Source organism: Hyperolius riggenbachi, chromosome 12, assembly GCF_040937935.1.
Source record: "Hyperolius riggenbachi isolate aHypRig1 chromosome 12, aHypRig1.pri, whole genome shotgun sequence".
Lineage (NCBI taxonomy): Eukaryota > Metazoa > Chordata > Amphibia > Anura > Hyperoliidae > Hyperolius > Hyperolius riggenbachi.
Genome location: NC_090657.1, coordinates 64,476,131 through 64,494,866, shown reverse-complemented (window position 1 = coordinate 64,494,866; position 18,736 = coordinate 64,476,131). Strand labels below are relative to the sequence as shown.

The 18,736-nt window shown below is 45.1% G+C and overlaps 1 protein-coding gene across 1 annotated transcript in view; it reads left to right on the top strand.

The window, feature by feature from the left end:
- The window catches only part of SNTA1 (syntrophin alpha 1), a 102,272-nt gene that overhangs the window by 60,553 nt on the left and 22,983 nt on the right, over window positions 1-18,736 (top strand). The gene's annotated exons all lie outside the window — the stretch shown is intronic.

Sequence of the window (18,736 nt, the reverse complement as noted above, 5' to 3'; positions counted from 1 at the left end):
CAGCAAGCTGTTAGGGGTAATGGCCATTTTTAAAATGGAGGACGGAGAAATCCATTGATCACAGTGAACAAATGGGACGCAGGAGAGGAGAAAGAGATTGAGTAGTAGATTACACAGAAGGCAAGTATGACCTGTCTATGGCCTCAATTCACTAAGATCATGCTGGAGATAATAAGGCAAGAGAAAACTTACCTCCACACAGTAAGGCCTCAATTCACTAAGATCATGCTGGAGATAAGGCAAGAGAAAACTTACCTCCACATAAGAGTTAGCTTATCTCTTCACTCCTTCAGTTACCTCCTCTGTAGTTAAGTTACCTCCTCTGTAGTTATTTTCACATGCAGTTAATAAACAGCCTGTCTTTAACTCTGGAGTTATTTTAAGGATTGAAGAGTTAACTTAAAGACAGAAGCGTTAACTTTAGGTTTGCCTGAGGTAAAATGTTTCCTGAATACTACATGCTTTATCACCATGGTAACAACTCTAGAAACGTTATTAAAGACAGGAGATAAGCTTAGTGAATTGAGGCCTATGGCTATTCTGACTTATTTTCACTTCAGGTTCTTTTTAAGTAATTTAAGTCATAGTTTCCTGGCTTTTAGAGCAATTTGAAATTACTTTTTGAATTGTGTTGCTACACAAACATACGTTGGATTATTGCCTCATGGAATTGGAAGAGGCCTCCCTTTCACGTCCAGAATATACGGGGGCCTTCTGCACACCAGCACTCCGCAGGCCTCTGTATGCATTCAGTCTGTCTCTGGGTTGAGGGTTGTATAACTGGAGGATGCTGTCATGAGGGGGGTGTCCAATGAAGGCTGGTAGTAAGGCATCCCTGTGAAATAAAATGTCCCTGAAGAAGGGTCAGACGTGTGGTAGAGTGATAGAATGGGTGTTACAGGGGATTTGCTTGTAGTTTAACTCTCCCCCACTGTTACTCTGTGTCCAGGAATGCTGATGATTCCCTCACAGCTGTTAAGGGGGACTTGTACATTCCAGGGATGCTGGGAGGGGAATGTGGGAGGCTTGGAACTGAACAGAAAGTGCTGCTCGGGAGACCTACACACAGCAAGGCGGATATTAAACATGCTGGCAGTGTGTAAAGGCTGTAAATATACACTATAAAGATAATGTGATAAATCATAGAAGGGATTAATGCTGAATGCCAGGCCTGCTTGTCAGATGTTGATTCCTTATCACAGTAATGAATTGTGGGAAGGGCTGGATGTACTTTGTAAAGTAAAACTGTAACCTGTCAGCGCTGTACAAATGTTGGGAATAAATTCTAGTCTTGCACTGTCAACATTTTTCTAGTAAACAGTAATATCTTACATCCCCCCCCCCCCTCATGTGCTCCACCTAAAGGGGAGTACAGTCTCACCCCACCCACTCCTATGCTGGGCATGTTCACCTTTGTGCTTCCACAAAACATGGGAGATATCTAGGCCACTCCTACTGCTGGATGTGTAAAAGGGATGCAATCAGAAAGGAGAAGTAGAGCAGAGCATACATACGGGCAGCACGGTGATGTAGTGGTTAGAACTCTTACCGTGCAGCGCTGGGTCTCCAGCCAAGGAATTATCTGCACAGAGTTTGTATGTTCTGCCTGTGTCTGTGTGGGTTTACTCCGGGCACTCTGGTTTCTCCCACATCCTGAAAACATACAGATGAGTTAATTGGCGTCCCCCTAAAATTGGCCCTAGACTACAGTAGATACACTACACGATATATATACATAGACACATGACTATGGTAGGGACTAGATTGTGAGCTCCACTGACGGACAGTTACCGTAGTTTTCTGACTATAAGACACACCTAGGTTTAGAGGACAAAAACCAGGGGAAAAAATATATATACTAAACCTGGTGCTTCCATGGTGAAGGGGCATCTTGTGGATTATTCCTCCTCTGTACCTCATGCCCCTTGTGCCTCTTGTACTCCTCTATCCCCCTTGTGTTCTCCTCCTCTGTCCTCTTTGTGCCCTCCTCTGTCCTCTTTGTGCCCTCCTCTGTCCTCTTTGTGCCCTCCTCTATGCTCCTTTGTGTCCTCCGTTTGTCCCCCTGTGCCTTCCTCTGCATGGGTACAGTACAGGGAGTCCCTTACATTGTGGCTGGTTGGAGGTTCATATTGGCAGGCGTTTTGCAAGTCAGGAACTATCTGCATTTGGACCGTAAGACCCCCCCCCCCCCCCCCTCCACACACACACACACACTTTTGGGAGAGAAGTCTTTTATAGTCCAAAAAATACAGTAAGTGACAAGACCATATACTCTGTACAGCACTGCAGAAGATGTTGGCTCTATATAAATACTAAATAATAATACATTCTGTGTTTATGAAAAAAATAAATTTGTTTGATTGAACATTGATTGGGAAAGACCGTACTTTGGCTGGTTGAGTGGGCTGGATAGTGAGGGGGTCGCAGGCAGGAACAGCACAAGAGCGATGCTCCAATGCTTTGTATTGCATCTGCATCCTACTGACCACTCAACTCTTTCACCCTTGCCCCGTTCACCTTAGCCGATTGGCACATGTTTATCATTGACCTGAATAAGCGAGTGAAACCAGCTAAACGTGTCGTCTTATCTAGTCATGGTCAAGTAGATGCAAAATGCAAATTTATGCAGCTTGAAAATGAACCAATCAATTTGATTGGTTCATTTTAAGCTGCATAAATTTGCATCAACTCGAAGTTATTTGCATCTACTTGACCATCACTAGTCTTATCTTTGTTGTGTACAATAAACGTATCAGTCCTGTGGGTCGGGAGATGTAAGCCTTCCATTGCCAACCCTTTTTAACTGTTTGTTTTAGCTTCTTGCCGACCGGCTAACGCCGATGGGCATGGCCGCGGCGGCAGCCCCAGGACCGCCTAATGCCGATTGGCGGCAAGTCCTGGGGCTTTGTTTTGCATGAGATTGCGCGCATGCTGCGTGCGCATCTCCTGCTCGGGGGGGGGGGGGGGGCAGAGCTCCGCCCCACCTTCAGTCTTCGAGCGGCACGGCTGTCCCCCTGGGGGACAAGAGAGCGATCAGCTCTCATAGGATAAAGCCTATGACAGCCGATCAACGTGATTGGCCGGCTGGGGGGAGGGAGAGGTTTGGGATACAAAAGAAAAAAATAGTAAAAAAATAGAAAAATAAGGAGATAATTATTTGTAAAAAAATAAATTAACAACTGGGGGGGGGGCGATGAGACCCCACCAACAGAGAGCTCTGTTGGTGGGGGGAAAAGGGGGGGGGGGGGGATCACTTGTGTGCCGTGTTGTGCGGCCCTGCAGCTTGGCCTTCAAGCTGCAGTGGCCATTTTAGTAAAAATGTGCCTGGTCTTTAGGGGGGGTTTACCACTGTGGTTAAAGTATTTTATTTCCATCTTTGCGTCCCCCTCCCAACTTTGCTCCCTTATCTTTCACTCTCTAGTCAGGGTTCACACTTGACTGATTCCTGTACGTTTTCCCACATGTGAATTTGCATTAGAACGTACAACCATTGTAAAGCCTGGTAAACCCTTTCAAATGTGATTGGCCAATCGCTGACTAAATTTGCTGCCTATATGTAATATGAGGGTCTAACTACACAATCTGCTCATAGTCCTTAATATCTGTTGACCTTCATACTAGCTGGCGTTGGTTAAATTGGTCAGCGATTGGCCAATCGTAAAGTGTGTACCAGGCTTACTGTATGTCAGTAGGTTTGTTCATATTATGGCCCTTTTTTACACTAAAGCCTGGTACACATCTTCAATTATAATTGGCCAATTACTGACCAATTTTACCACCACCGTGTAGTAGGAGGGTCAACAGATATTGAATACAATGAGCAGATTGTGTAGGTAAACCCTCAGGCTAGCTTCACAGATTTGCAGTGCGGCCGCCGCACCGCCAAAACCCGGCCTTCAGGGATTACCACGTTCTTACACTCTAATCCCCGTCTGGCATACAGCCAAACACTTCCTGTTGGGCAATTGATGACATGTGCGGAAGTGTACTGCTAAAATGTTTCCGCACATGCGCGACGCTGAAAACTGCAACGGGTATGGGGCTGGAGGAAGCCCCAGGTATGTATAAAATATTTTCTTTAGTTTGTCTCTGGTTCCCTTTAAAGTGTACCTGAACTTTTGCACAGGACAGAAGGAAAACCTAGAAAATGCACCCTGTTTGTATTTAGAGAGTTTAGGCTTTCTAATTCCTCATAATCGGTGTCTAATCACAAGTTTTTTTTTTTAAAGTAATTTTTGATCTCTCCACTGTGTCAGCTGACTGCCATGGCAGAGAGGCTAATTTGAAACTATTAACAATTACCTGTTTCCATAAAAGCAGAAGGTAGGCACACTGCAGTTTTTTTTTTTTTTGTAGGATTTGTATGAGCTGTAACAAATAAATGTTTTTCTGTAAAGGTTATTTATGCTGTTGCTTATCTTTTAGAGCAGAGAGGAAGTTCTGAGTTCAGGTCCGCTTTAAGTTGTGCAGCAACATAACAGAACTAATTTTTCTTTAAAAAAGAAAAAAAAAAAAGTTTATGAACGTTATTCTTATTCCGTGTGCATGCCAATGACGGCTCACAGAGTCCTTTTTATAACCGAAAGTATTCAGTCCACAGCAGCTCAGGTGCGTCAGCGCTTGCTCATGTGGAAATAAACAAGACGCACATTCGTAAAGCAGCAACTGCTAGTTTATTAACATTTTATTATAAAGTCTCTAATTTCAGAAATAGGGGGAGCAAAACACTACCTGCTTTTAAAAGTGTCCTGCACTTTCTATGGAGAAGAGGGGAAAAATAGTTCTCTCACACGAAAGCCTTCTGGACTCTGCCGAGGACCTGTAATTGTAGTTTTGAGGAACTGGAATAGAATTAGTGTAAGATTTTTAAAAAAAAATCCATACTCCACTTAGTGAGAGCTGGCATCAAGGGAAATTTGCACAGAGATTAAAGTAGACGTAACCAAAATGGTCACAAACTATTACTGTTTCTCCAAATTCCCAAAGGAAAAATAACATATTAAAACCTCTCTATATACCACATTCCAGGCATTTTAATAAACTGTATTGCATGAACATTGTCCCTGATCATCACTCTGAGGCACTCTCATGCTACACTGTGAAAACTGGCGTGCTGCTCTCAGCTGTTGTTGTAGTGGAAGTGGTTACTCTCAGGGTAGGAACACACTAAGCAGAATCGCATATGCGTTTTCCATAGCACATAGTGGAAAATGCATATGTGATTCTGCCTAGTGTGTTCCTACCCTCAGTTGTTGCATACGCAGAGCCAGCATCCGTCCAAACGGGAGCCTTTCTCCTTACACCCTCCAATGAGTTCTGGTTTACCATGAGCTTGCTGGTTAGTCTGTACCTCTGGGTGTTTCAAGCCCTACTCCATAGAGCCAAAGTAATCCATGCCATGCACTGATGAGGATCAACCAATCCGAAACCGTCTATTTGCATGTTGGATTATTATGGCTCTGTACAAATTAACAAGCTGACACATCATTACATTCCAGCGGATCTGGAGGTGTGTTTAGCTTCTAAGGGCAACAGTGGTTAATTTGCATATATTCAGCAGTGATGCTCTGGGAGACATCTCAGAGCTCACTCCATCCTGAATTATCGCAAATTCTTTCTGTTTTAAGAAAGCAAACTTTAGTTTCCCTGTGGAAAAAAAAAAAAAAGAGTACACACAGTGAAGCTGAAAAGATGAGAAGGGTTCCTTTCTGCTTCTGGCAGACCTGTTAGCCATTGGGACCAACTGAGAAAGAATTCTGGGTACCTTTCAACACCAAACCACACACTGTTGCCATGGTTTCCAGCTTGTTTCCCCCTATTTTGCTGTGTGGCTTTCAATGTGCTTGTGGGTCCCATTGAGTTATGATCCATTAATTCTTGTCAGTACAAATCTTCCTGCATGACATTTTCTGCAATTTTTAAAGCGGACCTGAACACAGAACATCTGCTCTGCTCTGAGGGCCCATTTACACTAGACGCGCTTTTCTGAGCGTTTTTAAATGGATTTGCGTTTTTTAAAATCGGTCCCATTCATTTTCAGTAAAATCACGGTGAAAATCGGGACGATTTCGTATGCGAGAATCGATTTTTTTTTTCCCATTAATTTTAGCGTGATTTTAATGAAAGTGAATGGAAGTGATTTTAAAACCGCTAATCAATCGCAAAACGCTCAGAAAAGAGCTTCTAGTGTGAATGGGCCCTAAAAGATACGCAATGGCATAATAACCTTTAACCTCTTGAGGACCGCAGTGCTAAACCCCCCTGGTGACCAGGCCATTTTTAGTAAAATAGGCCACTGCAGCTTTAAGACCAAGCTGCAGGGCTGCACAACACAGCACACAAGTGATTTCCCCCCTTTTCTCCCCACCAACAGAGCACTCTGTTGGTGGGGTCTGATCGCTCCCCCATGTTTATTTTTGTTTACACAAATATATTTTTTTTAATAAAAAATTTGTTTCTTTCAATATTTTACCTCCCTCCCCACAGCCGGCCAATCATGGCAATTGGTGGTCATAGGCTTCTGCCTATGAGAGCCGATCGCTCTCCAGTGTCACACGGCTGTCCCCAGTACAGCGCTACTGCTGCTGATTGCAGTGCTGTACGTGTAAATAGACGGCGATCACGCCGTAACAGTCTCCCAAGCGGCAATTGCCGCTCGGAGACTGAAGGCGGGGCGGAGCTCCGCCCCCCCAAGCAGGAGATGCGTACGCAGCCTGCCGCGCGATCTCCTGCATTAGCTGGCCCCAGGACTTTATGCCGATCGGCGGTAGGAGGTCCTGGGGCTGCCGCCGCTGCCATACCCATCAGCGTGACGCAGTCAGCAGGAGGTTAAACAAAAAGAAAAAATTTCTTTGTTACAGCTGATAGAAATCCTAAACTTCATTTGCACGGTTTCTACTTCCTGATTCATGGAAGCAGACATATTGTTAACATCCTGTGCTTTTAACCTCTTTCCGCCCGCGTCACGCCGAAGGGCGTAGCTGCGGCGGCAGCCCCAGGACCGCCTAACGCCAATTGGCGTAAAGTCCTGGGGCCAGCTAATGCAGAAGATCGCGTGCAGGCTGCACGCGCATCTCCTGCTTGGGGGGGCGGAGCTCCGCCCCGCCTTCAGTCTCCGAGCGGCTATTGCCGCTCGGGAGACTATTAGATGGCGTGATCGCCGTCTATTTCTATGTACAGCGCTGCGATCGGCAGCAGCGCTGTACTGGGGACAGCCGTGTCACACGGCTGTCCCCCTGGGGGACAAGCGAGCGATCGGCTCTCATAGGCAGAAGCCTATGACAGCCGATCGCTGCAATTGGCTGGCTGTGGGGAGGGAGGGAGGGGAGATAGTTAAAGAAACGGGTTGTTATAAAAAAAAACGGACATAAATATTTTTAAATAAATAAACATGGGGGGAGCGATCAGACACCACCAACAGAGCTCTGTTGGTGGGGAGAAAAGGTGGGGGGGGGGGGGGATCACTTGTGTGCTGTATTGTGCAGCCCTGCAGCTTGGCCTTAAAGCTGCAGTGGCCAATTTTACTAACAATGGCCTGGTCCCTTGGGGGGTTTAGCCCTGTAGTCCTCAAGAGGTTAAATGAGCTTATCTGCCTTATCTGCCATAGCAGTCATGTGACATGGGAGAGATCAAATTACAACTTGTGATTAGACACAAATTAGGGGGAATTAAACGAGCTAAACTCTCTAAATACATACAGGGTGTATTTTTTTGTTTTCCTTATGTCCTGTGCAAGAGTTCAGGTCCACTTTGCAAAAACTCGCACAAGTTCTTTTTTTAATTTTTCTTTTCTTTATGCACGTGTGTGTGTTAGGGATGATCAGTGAGATGTAAATATTTTTAAGTCCATGCAGATTTATATGAATTTTTATGCAAATGTATGCCGCTTGAAAATGGACCAATCATTTTAAACCTGAGTGGGACTTGATTGGTCCATTTTCAAGCTGCATATATTTGCATATAAATGTACATAAATTCTGTGATTTTTTTTAATTCGTGGTTTTTCCCGTGCATACCTGTGAATTTACATGAAAATGTGCAATTTTTTTTTTTTTTTTTTATTTTTTTTAACGGACTTTTCTGCTGTGCCAATGACTGTCATTCAACTGTACCCACAGGAGCGGTTTTGGCAGCGTTGCGATACGCTAGCACTTTGCCAAAACACTGGGCCAATGTTAATGGATGGGGCAACTTCCACAGGAGCGTTTGCGTTTCCCAGAAACGCAAACGCAGGACGTGCAGCATTTTGGGAGCGTTAGCGGAAACGCTCAGCAAAACCTAAACTGAGCGGTTTTGCTAGCGTTTTGCGGTTCAGCACACTGTAACAAAATGAAAAATTCACAGGACCAATCAGGATAAAAACGTAAAACGCTACGCAACCGCTAAGCAAAAAAATACAATGTTGCAAAACGCGACCGCAAACGCGCATGAATCCGCTTGCAAACCGCTCAGACAAAACTCTAGCGGTAGCGTTTCGCGCTTGCTGTTTTCAGTGGGTTCCAGGCCTTAGGGCCTGTTTCCACTACACGCAGATTGGATGCAGAGAAACTGACTCCAATGAATGCCTATGGGCCTGTTTCCACTACACGCAGATTTGATGCAGAATGGATGCAGAAAAACTGACTCCAATGAATGCCAATGGGAAAATCTGCATCAGAAAAATCACGTTTAGTGGAAACAGGCCCATAGACATTCATTGGAGTCAGTTTTTCTACATCCAATCTGCTTGTAGTGGAAACAGGCCCTTAATCGTGCATTAAAAAAAATTATGACCTGCCACCTGAATTTAAAAGTCAGAAAAATTGCAAAACATTCATCATGCACAAACGCATAAAAGTTGTCATCGTTACAATACATTAGATGTGGGTGATTGCAAATCCAATAAATTGCTGCACTTTTTGAATAAGTGTGACACCTGCCTTACAGTGGATGGGATTGAAACGCAAATCTCACAGAACAGAAACAGAATCCGATCGGTCTACTAGAAGTGATGTACTGGGATTTGCATTGCTACTTGAGCATCCTTGCAATCAGGTAAAAAATGCGTGAGCAGAAAAAACACCTCAAAGCGTGCTTGGAAGAAATGCTCCTTGAGGCTTCTTTTACACTGCAAATCGCTATTCCAATATGCAATTAGGATTTTTGATTTTCACTGGATGCTGGCAACATAAGAAGAATAAGGCATAAAAGATGCAGCATGCAGGACTTTTTAAATTGCATCAAAAATCAGAATCGCATGTAAAATCGCATCAAAATCTATATTACATGTAGTGTAAAAGAGCCCTTACAGCAGACTCATGCGAAAGCTGAAATATTTAATGACTTTTTTTTTTTGTTTTTTTTTTTGCCAAATATCTTGTGTGTTTAGATTTTTCTACTGAAGTTGAGTAAGTGTAACCTGCAAATACCATAAAATGAATACACAGCACTGAGATCTGTTTTGCAGAGAGCTGTGAATAGCCCTGTGCTTCACATACGGCTATGCCTTTTTTCTTCTGACCTCCGGTAGCCTTGTAGTTTCGCCAGTGTTTGCGTCTGTCTTTTTATAGTCCGATGGTCTGCTCTGCTTATGGCTTGGGCGCTGCCGTCTGGTTGAATGAGTAGAGGCAGATTTAACGGGCAGCTGGCAGGCACAAGTGGGAACATGGAGCCGGTGGGCGCAATGCCAGCCTCTAAAGTTTTCTAGCTGTGGAGGAAGCTGAAACGGCTTTTGTAAAAGAAACGGCCTCATACGAACTTGGGCATCAAATGTTAAAGAGCCTCAAATCGCGCAACGTCCTGTCAAGTGCCATTTAAATTTATAATATCCAAATAAAATATTCACATTTTCTAAGTTTGGAAACAATGGAGTTACATGGAATTACAATTTCCTGCATCAAGGAGCAAGTGCAGGAGTTTTCCGTTTTCTTATAGACTTGCTGCCTTAAAGTGTACCAGAGACGTCGGCTATTAAAGATTTTTTTACTTACCCGGGGCTTCCTCCAGCCCCATAGGCACGGATGAGTCCCTCGCCATCCTCCCACGTGCCTCCATTAAAGGATACCCGAACTGACATGTGACATGATGAGATAGACATGTGTCTGTACAGTGCCTAGCACACAAATAACTATGCTGTGTTCCTTTTTTTTTCTTTCTCTGCCTGAAAGAGTTAAATATCAGGTATATAAGTGGCTGACTCAGTGCTGACAGGAAGTGACTACAGTGTGACCCTCACTGATAAGAAATTCCCCTTTTTACCTCTTTCTTGCTTTCAAAAGCAATTTTCTGCTAGGAAAGTGTTTTATAGTTGGAATTTCTTATCAGTAAGGGTCACACTGTAGTCACTTCCTTACATACCACTTGCCACTTACATACCTGATATTTAAAGGGATACTGTAGGGGGGGTCGGGGGAAAATGAGCTGAACTTACCCGGGGCTTCTAATGGTCCCCCGCAAACATCCTGTGTTGGCGCAGGCACTCCCCAATGCTCCGGCCCCGCCTCCGGTTCACTTCTGGAATTTCTGACTTTAAAGTCAGAAAACCACTGCGCCTGCGTTGCCGTGTCCTCGCTCCCGCTGATGTCACCAGGAGTGTACTGCGCAGACACAGACCATACTGGGCCTGCGCTGTGCGCTCTTGATGACATCAGCGGGATTGAGGACACGGCAACGCAGGCGCAGTGGTTTTCTGACTTTAAAGTCAGAAATTCCAGAAGTAAACCGGAGGCGGGGCCGGAGCATCGGTGAGCGGCTGCGCGGGCACAGGATGTCTGCGGGTGACCATTAGAAGCCCCGGGTAAGTTCAGCTCATTTTCCCCCGACCCCCCTACAGTATCCCTTTAACTCTTTCAGGCAGGGAAAGAAAAAAAGGAACACAGCATAGTTATTTGTGTGCTAGGCACTGTACATGTCTATCTCATCATGTCACATGTCAGTTCGGGTATCCTTTAAGCGGCAATCAGATCCGGTATTCAGCTCAGTGACGTCAGCATAGGGCCTTCTGTGCAAACGGCTGACGTCACGGAGTCAGAATGGACCCGACTTGAGTCGAATACCAGAGGAGGCATGCAGGAGGATGGCGAGAGACGCATCCATGCTTATGGGGCTGGAGAGGGAACCCCGGGTAAGTAAAAAATCTTTAATAGCGGACATCTCTGGGTCACTTTAAAGCAGGGATCTCAAACTCAATTTACCTGGGGGCCGCAGGAGGCAAAGTCAGGATGAGGCTGGGCCGCATAAGGAATTTCTCAATCGCGGCGCATGGCCGCCTCTCTCACTCTTCCTTCACAGAGAGGGGCTGGGAGAGGCGGCGATTGATGTCAGGAGGGGCAGAGCTGAAGCTGAAAGCTCTGCCCCTTACAGGAAATGCTGGCGGATTGCCCCCCGGGCAATTTCAGGGCTCTGCAGCCCTTGTTTAGCGGACGGGATGCGGCGGATTACTTGGGAGCACTGGTGCGAACTGTAAGGAAGCTTTTGCCGGCGAGGGCCACAAAATATTGTATCGAGGGCCGCAAATGGCCCGCGTGCCGCGAGTTTGAGACCCCTGCTTTAAAGGCTGCCGTTAAAGAGAACTAGAGATGTTGCATGTCGCAGTTCCCATTCATTGATCTAAGTCCCCGTTAGAAAGACCGATGGCTCCTATTAGAAGCCGCGATTTTTCTAAAGAAAAAAAAAAGTTTCACATCCTCCCTTCACTTCCTGTAGTGCTCGCTTACAGGAAGAAAGACTGAGGCCATCTTGTGGCCAAATAGTAAAACTACATCTACATACTTTTTTTTAAGAAACCCACAAACCATTACAATTAAAATTAACTGTTAACCTCCCACACTCCAAAAAATACCCAAATACAATTTTTAATTAAGAAAAAAAAATTACAATAAAAAAAAGAAAAAAAAGTGTTACCTAAGAGTCTGAACTTTTTTTTTTAAATGCATGTAAAAAGGGGTATATTACTTTTTTTTTATTTTTTTATTTTATTTTTTTTATTATAAGCGTGTAAATAGTGATGGACGCAAAACTGAAAAATGCACCTTTATTTCCAAATAAAATATTGGCGCCATGCATTGTGATAGGGACGTAATTTAAATGGTGTAATAACCGGGACTGATGGGCAAATAAAATACGTGGGTTTTAATTATGGATGCATGTATTATTTTAAAGCTATACTGCCCGAAAACTGAAAAATATTTTTTTTTTATTAATATTCCCGTTAACATGCATTTAGAAAAAAATAATTCTTAGCAAAATGTACCACCCAAAGAAAGCCTAATTGGTGGTGGAAAAAACAACATTGATAGATCAAGTCATTGTGATAAGTAGTGATAAAGTTATTGGCGAATGAATGGGAGGTGAAAATTGCTCGGATGCATAAGGTGAAAAACGACTGAAGGCTGAACTGGCTAAAGAGGAACTTAAAGAGGAACTCCAGTGAAAATAATGTAATAAAAAGTGCTTTATTTTTACAATAATTATGTATAAATGATTTAGTCAGTGTTTGCGCATTGTAAAATCTTTTAAATCCCTGATTTACATTCTGACATGTATTACATGGTGACATTTTTACTGTTGGCAGGTGATGTAGCTGCTGCTTGCTTTTTTGGCAGTTGGAAACAGCTGTAAACCGCTATTTCCCACAATGCAACAAGGTTCACAGAAAGGGAAACTGCCAGTACCATGATCCTCACAGTTTCGTGTGGGAGGGGTTTCACCACAATATCAGCCATACAGCGCCCCCTGATGGTCTATTTGTGAAAAGGATTAGATTTCTCATGTAAAAGTGGGTATCAGCTACTGATTGGGATAAAGTTCAATTCTTGGTCGGAGTTTCTCTTTAAGCGAAAACATGAAAAAAGATAAATCGAAACATTGCAAAGTGAGAAGTTAAAAAATAGAAGAGAGATCAAGAAATGATTGATATTCGCCATGTAATCTGTTCATATTGCATGCAGATCATCCAGTGGTTTAAAATTACTGATGGGCAGAAAGCCTCGCTTGTGCTTACATAGTTACATAGTTATTTTGGTTGAAAAAATACATACGTCCATCGAGTTCAACCAGTACAAAGTACAACACCAGCCTGCTCCCTCACATATCCCTGTTGATCCAGAGGAAGGCGAAAAAACCCTTAAAGGGAAGGTTCAAGCAAAAAAAAAAAATGAGATTCACTTACCTGGGGCTTCTACCAGCCCCATGTAGCCATCCTGTGCCCTCGTAGTCACTCACTGCTGCTCCAGTTCCCCGCTGGCAGCTTTCTGACCTCGGAGGTCAGGGCCACATTGCATACATTTTTACGCATTCCAGCTAGTGCAGGAACAAAAATTTACGCGTTTCACCACTAACGCGTAAAAATGTATGTGTTAATGTTCCTGCACTAGCGGGAATGTGTAAAAATGTACGCAATTTGGCCCTGACCTCCGAGGTCAGAAAGCTGCCCGCGGGGGACTGGAGCAGCAGTGAGTGACTACGAGGGCACAGGATGGCTGCATGGGGCTGGTAGAAGCCCCAGGTAAGTGAATCTCATTTTTTTTTTTTGCTTGGACCTTCCCTTTAACCACTTCCCGACCGCCGTATGTACAATTGGCGGCCGGGAAGTGCACCCCGCAAGGACCGCCGTATTGACAATTGGCGGCGGTCCTTGTAGGGGCATGGGCGGAGCGATCGCGTCATCAGTGACGCGATCCTCCGCCTCCGCCTGGCGCCGCTCACCCGCCGCAACATCCCGCCGGCCATACGGAAGCGCCGGCGGGATGTTAACCCCGCGATCGCCGCATACAAAGTGTATAATACACTTTGTAATGTTTACAAAGTGTATTATACAGGCTGCCTCCTGCCCTGGTGGTCCCAGTGTCCGAGGGACCACCAGGGCAGGCTGCAGCCACCCTAGTCTGCACCAAGCACACTGATTTTTCCCCCCCCCCTGCCCCAGATCGCCCACAGCACCCATCAGACCCCCCCCTGCCCACCCCCCAGACCCCTGTTTGCACCCAATCACCCCCCTAATCACCCATCAATCACTCCCTGTCACTATCTGTCAACGCTATTTTTTTTTTTATCCCCCACCCTGCTCCCTGCCCCCTCCTGATCACCCCCCACCCCTCAGATTCTCCCCAGACCCCCCCCCCCCCAGACCACCCCCCCTGTTTACTGTATGCATCTATCCCCCTGATCACCTGTCAATCACCTGTCAATCACCTGTCAATCACCTGTCAATCACCCATCAATCACCCGTCAATCACCCCCTGTCACTGCCACCCATCAGCCAGCCCCTAACCTGCCCCTTGCGGGCAATCTGATCACCCCCCCACACCAATAGATCGCCCGCAGATCCGACATCAGATCACCTCCCAAATCCATTGTTTACATCTATTCTCTCCTCTAAACACACACTAATTACCCATCAATCACCCATCAATCACCCCCTATCACCACCTGTCACTTTTACCTATCAGATCAGACCCTAATCTGCCCCTTGCGGGCACCCAATCACCCGCCCACACGCTCAGATTGCCCTCTGACCCCCCCTTATCAATTCACCAGTGCATTAATTACATCTGTTCTTCCCTGTAATAACCCACTGATCACCTGTCAATCACCTGCCAATCACCTATCACCCATCAATCACCCCCTGTCACTGCCACCCATCAATCAGCCCCTAACCTGCCCCTTGCGGGCAATCTGATCACCCACCCACACCATTAGATCGCCCGCAAACCCGCCGTCAGATTACCTCCCAAATGTATTGTTTACATCTGTTATCTTCTCTAAACACCCACTAATTACCCATCAATCACCCATCAATCACCCCCTATCACCACCTGTCACTGTTACCTATCAGATCAGACCCTAATCTGCCCCTTGCGGGCACCCAATCACCCGCCCACACGCTCAGATTGCCCTCAGACCCCCCCCTTATCAATTCGCCAGTGCATTAATTACATCTGTCCTTCCCTGTAATAACCCACTGACCACCTGTCAATCACCTGCCAATCACCTATCACCCATCAATCACCCCGTCACTGCCACCCAACAATCAGCCCCTAACCTGCCCCTTGCGGGCAATCTGATCACCCACCCACACCAATAGATCGCCCGCAGATCCGACATCAGATCACCACCCAAGCGCAGCGTTTACATCTATTCTCTCCTCTAAACACCCACTAATTACCCATCAATCACCACCTGTCACTGTTACCCATCAGATCAGACCCTAATCTGCCCCTTGCGGGCACCCAATCGCCCGCCTACACGCTCAGATTGCCCTCAGACCCCCCCTTATCAATTCGCCAGTGCAATATTTACATCTGTTCTCCCCTGTAATAACCCACTGATTACCTGTCAATCACCTATCAATCACCCATCAATCACCCCCTGTCACTGCCACCCATCAATCACCCCCTGTCACTTCCACCCATCAATCACCCGCTGTCACTGCCACCCATCAATCAGCCCCTAACCTGCCCCTTGCGGGCAAACTGATCACCCACCCACACCAATAGATCGCCCGCAGATCCGACATCAGATCACCACCCAAGCGCAGTGTTTCCATCTATTCTCTACCCTAAACACCCACTAATTACCCATCAATCACCCCCTGTCACTGCTACCTATCAGATTAGACCCCTATCTGCCCCTAGGGCACTCAATCACCCGCCCACACTCTCAGAATGCCCTCAGACCCCAGCCCTGATCACCTCGCCAGTGCATTGCGTGCATCTATTCCCCCCTCTAATCACACCTTGAGACACCCATCAATCACCTCCTGTCACCCCCTAGCACACCTACCCATCAGATCAGGCCCCAATTTGCCCCGTGTGGGCTCCTGATCACTCGGCCAATCCCTCAGATCCCCCTCAGACCCCCTTCCGATCACCTCCCCAGTGCATTGATTGCATCTATTTTCCCCTCTAACCACCCCCTGAGACACCCATCAATCACCTCCTGTCACCCCCCTAACACTCCTATCCATCAGATCAGGCCCAATACAACCTGTCATCTAAAATGCCACCCTGCTTATGACCGGTTCCACAAAATTCGCCCCCTCATAGACCACCTGTCATCAAAATTTGCAGATGCTTATACCCCTGAACAGTCATTTTGAGACATTTGGTTTCCAGACTACTCACGGTTTTGGGCCTGTAAAATGCCAGGGCGGTATAGGAACCCCACAAGTGACCCTATTTTAGAAAAAAAGACACCCCAAGGTATTCTGTTAGGTGTATGACGAGTTCATAGAAGATTTTATTTTTGTCAAAAGTTAGCGGAAATTAATTTTTATTGGTTTTTTTTCACAAAGTGTCATTTTTCACTAACTTGTGACAAAAAATAAAATCTTCTATGAACTCGCCATACACCTAACGGAATACCTTGGGGTGTCTTCTTTCTAAAATGGGGTCACTTGTGGGGTTCCTATACTGCCCTGGCATTTTAGGGGCCCTAAACCGCGAGGAGTAGTCTAGAAAACAAATGCTTCAAAATGACCTGTGAATAGGACGTTGGGCCCCTTAGCGCACCTAGGCTGCAAAAAATTGTCACACATGTGGTACCGCTGTACTCAGGAAAAGTAGTATAATGTGTTTTGGGGTGTATTTTTACACATACCCATGCTGGATGGGAGAAATTTCTATGTAAATGGACAATTGTGTGTAAAAAAATCAAACAATTGTCATTTACAGAGATATTTCTCCCACTTAGCATGGGTATGTGTAAAAATACACCCCAAAACGCATTATACTACTTCTCCTGAGTACGGCGGTACCACATGTGTGACACTTTTTTACACCCTAAGTACGCTAAGGGGCCCAAAGTCCAATGAGTACCTTTAGGATTTCACAGGTCATTTTGCGACATTTGGTTTCAAGACTACTCCTCACGGTTTAGGGCCCCTAAAATGCCAGGGCAGTATAGGAACCCCACAAATGACCCCATTCTAGAAAGAAGACACCCAAAGGTATTCCGTACGGAGTATGGTGAGTTCATAGAAGATTTTATTTTTTGTCACAAGTTAGCGGAAAATGACACTTTGTGAAAAAAAACTATTAAAATCAATTTCCGCTAACTTGTGACAAAAAAATAAAAACTTCTATGAACTCACCATACTCCTAACGGAATACCTTGGGGTGTCTTCTTTCTAAAATGGGGTCATTAGTGGGGTTCCTATACTGCCCTGGCATTTTAGGGGCCCTAAACCGTGAGGAGTAGTCTTGAAACAAAAATGACCTGTGAAATCCTAAAGGTACTCATTGCACTTTGGGCCCCTTAGTGCAGTTAGGGTGCAAAAAAGTGCCACACATGTGGTATCGCCGTACTCAGGAGAAGTAGTATAATGTGTTTTGTGGTGTATTTTTACACATACCCATGCTGAGTGGGAGAAAGATCTCTGTAAATGGACAATTGTGTGTAAAAAAAATTAACAAATTGTCATTTACAGAGATATTTCTCCCACCCAGCATGGGTATGTGTAAAAATACACCCCAAAACACATTATACTACTTCTCCTGAGTACGGCAATACCACATGTGTGGCACTTTTTTGCACCCTAACTGCGCTAAGGAGTCCAAAGTCCAATGAGCACCTTCAGGCTTTACAGGGGTGCTTACAATTTAGCACCCCCCAAAATGTCAGGACAGTAAACACACCCCACAAATGACCCCATTTTGGAAAGTAGACACTTCAAGGTATTCAGAGAGGAGCATGGTGAGTCCGTGGCAGATTTCATTTTTTTTTGTCGCAAGTTAGAAGAAATGGAAACTTTTTTTTTTTTTTTTTTTTCACAAAGTGTCATTTTCCGCTTACTTGTGACAAAAAATAATATCTTCTATGAACTCACTATGCCTCTCAGTGAATACTTTGGGATGTCTTCTTTCCAAAATGGGGTCATTTGGGGGGTATTTATACTATCCTGGAATTCTAGCCCCTCATGAAACATGACAGAGGGTCAGAAAAGTCAGAGATGCTTGAAAATGGGAAAATTCACTTTTTGCACCATAGTTTGTAAACGCTATAACTTTTACCCAAACCAATAAATGTACACTGAATGGGTTTTTTTTTATCAAAAACATGTTTGTCCACATTTTTCGCGCTGCATGTATACAGAAATTTTACTTTATTTGAAAACTGTCAGCACAGAAAGTTAAAAAAATCATTTTTTTGCCAAAATTCATGTCTTTTTTGCTGAATATAATAAAAAGTAAAAATCGCAGGAGCAATCAAATAGCACTAAAAGAAAGCTTTATTAGTGACAAGAAAAGGAGCCAAAATTCATTTAGGTGGTAGGTTGTATGAGCGAGCAATAAACCGTGAAAGCTGCTGTGGTCTGAATGGAAAAAAAGTGGCCGGTCCTTAAGGGGTAGAAAGCCCTAGGTCCTCAAGTGGTTAAGGCTCGTTTCCACTATTGCGGTGCTGATTCGCCTGGATTCCACCGCTGATGAAATCGCATGCGGATGCGATTCCCCATGCGTTTTTTGCCACGAATTGGCATGCGAATTTGCATAGGTGAGTGTATATGCGATTTTAACCATGTCACTGCCTGTGTGAATTTACATTGGGACCTATGCAAATTCGCGGCAAAAAACGCATGGGGAAACCGCATGCGATTTCCCTATTAAATACATTGCATGCGATTCGCATGCATTCCACTCGCAGGCGAATTCTGCGGCTCTTTTGTGCGTTTTTTCACCGCTGAAAAAAACGCACCTCAACAATGCTACAGTGGAAACAGGCCCATCCACTTGCATTACATGTGCGAATCCGCATGCGTTGG